The following is a 1880-nucleotide window of genomic DNA, read 5'->3' on the forward strand; positions in this document are numbered from 1 at the left end:
ATTTTCTACTATATGACGAGGCTGAATTAATTTATGTTTCCATATAATATCTTTTGTTCTTAACATTATTGCAGAAATTCAGAAGACTCTAACCAAGTTAAGTAAGGAAAAGACATGTGAGAGACATTTCTATTGGTCAGTAACTTCGACTGAAGAACTCCAAGGAGAGGTGAAACTGGCAAAGTTTGAAGCTTTCCTTTCTCACGTAATCAATGAACACCAGGACTTGCCAAACAGACTCTTCACAAAATGTCACCATGGTCCTATAACCATGGCGAAAGTGTGGATGACTAAATGTAACAAAAACCGCACTTTTACATTCACCATTATCTTAAAAAAATATTATTGTTCTTGGAAACAGTAACTAAAATGTTTCAATTTTACAGGTTCAGATGCCTATGGAAAACTGGTAGATGAATTGAATAAACCTTCCTTAACTAAAGCCATTAAGAAAACCTCATCAAATGGTCAAACAAGTTCTTTGGAAGGCTACCACTCAGTCATAAACCAATTTGCCCCTAAAATGCTAGCTTACTCTTATCTTGGAATGCTGAGTAGGTAATAATTATTATTCAAGCATGTTTACATACTTACCGGTACTTTAGGTTGTGGTTAACTCTCACTGTCATCATCTGTCATTCCCTGCAAAAGGTGGGCAAATATTTTATCATTCACATTACAGATGCCTCTTAGCAGCACTGCACTTCAATTACAATTTGAATAGACAGGCCAAAACCAATGCAAATGGAGAAGCTACTTTAAGGGTGAATTATCCAAAACAAAATTATGGAGAGGCAACAGTGAAGGAAGGCAAATCACAACAAAACTATGGTAACGTACATGTACATATATAATTTTAAAATGAAATGCTTATGCATAGATTTTGAAAAACAAAAGCAATACAATTGCTTTGTTTGTTTTCAGAATCACACTATTCTTTTTCAGATTACGTAACTGATATTTATCGTGTACTAGTCAACACTCCAAGAATACTACTAAAGCAAACTGTAGAGGAACTCCAAGCAATTGTACCTGAACCAGTATGCTCCACATGGAACAAACAGTCAAAAGCTGATGCTATTACCAAATATAAGGAAAGAAAGGCGAAAGAGACAACACTCGTCCCTCCCACATTTACAGGTATAACATCACAAAGCACGTTCGTCATCAAGCATTGCAGAGTTTAGCTTGAAAAAAATGTAAATTATGGTTTGTTTTTTAGAGCAAGAAATGCCACAGTGTAGACAACAAGAAAATGCTCGAGGTCGAAGAAAAAGAAAAGCACCAAAATGCAGTAAATGTGGAGCTCCAAGAAAGGGCCACAAACGAGACATGTGTCAAAGCTAAAAAACAGTGGTGCACAGTAAGGGCCAAGTCGCACTAGAGGACAATTTCGGATTTGTTCAGGACAAATCTGACTTGAAATCGGCCAGTGACAAAAAAACTGTCCGGAAAGCTACAGTCGCACTTGAGAACAAAATATGTGAACAAAACATCACACCATGCTGTGAGCGTCGCGCAATTTCCTGCGAAACCGCCTTTACTCGCTGTTTCCATCCACAAACCGCGACACGAGGGATCTCAAAATGTTCTCAGCTGACGAAGATGTACGGCGCAAAGAAGTTTGGGATGATCGGGCATTGAGCCGTCTTCGCTGAACTGAAAGGATTCTTGCAACGAGTCAGAATGCGTGGTAGAAGGAGATGGGCTGGGAGTTCCTCAATCGTTGAATATGTAAGGGCTAGGCATCGGATAGATTGTTGCCGCATTTCCTACGGAAAATATTGGTCGCCCGCGCCTGGATTCATGTTGTTGCGAAATGAGAACGTTTTCAATCTTAAAATACCGCGAAGTCTATAGCCTGTGAGAAGGCTCTCTCT

The 1880-nt window shown here is 39.0% G+C and overlaps 1 pseudogene; it reads left to right on the forward strand.

Annotated features, from left to right (window-relative positions):
• Window positions 1-1347, forward strand: part of LOC138055556 (uncharacterized) — a 3884-nt pseudogene extending 2537 nt beyond the window's left edge.
• The last annotated feature ends 533 nt before the right edge of the window (window positions 1348-1880 follow it).

This window comes from Montipora capricornis, chromosome 7 (assembly GCF_036669925.1).
Source record: "Montipora capricornis isolate CH-2021 chromosome 7, ASM3666992v2, whole genome shotgun sequence".
Lineage (NCBI taxonomy): Eukaryota > Metazoa > Cnidaria > Anthozoa > Scleractinia > Acroporidae > Montipora > Montipora capricornis.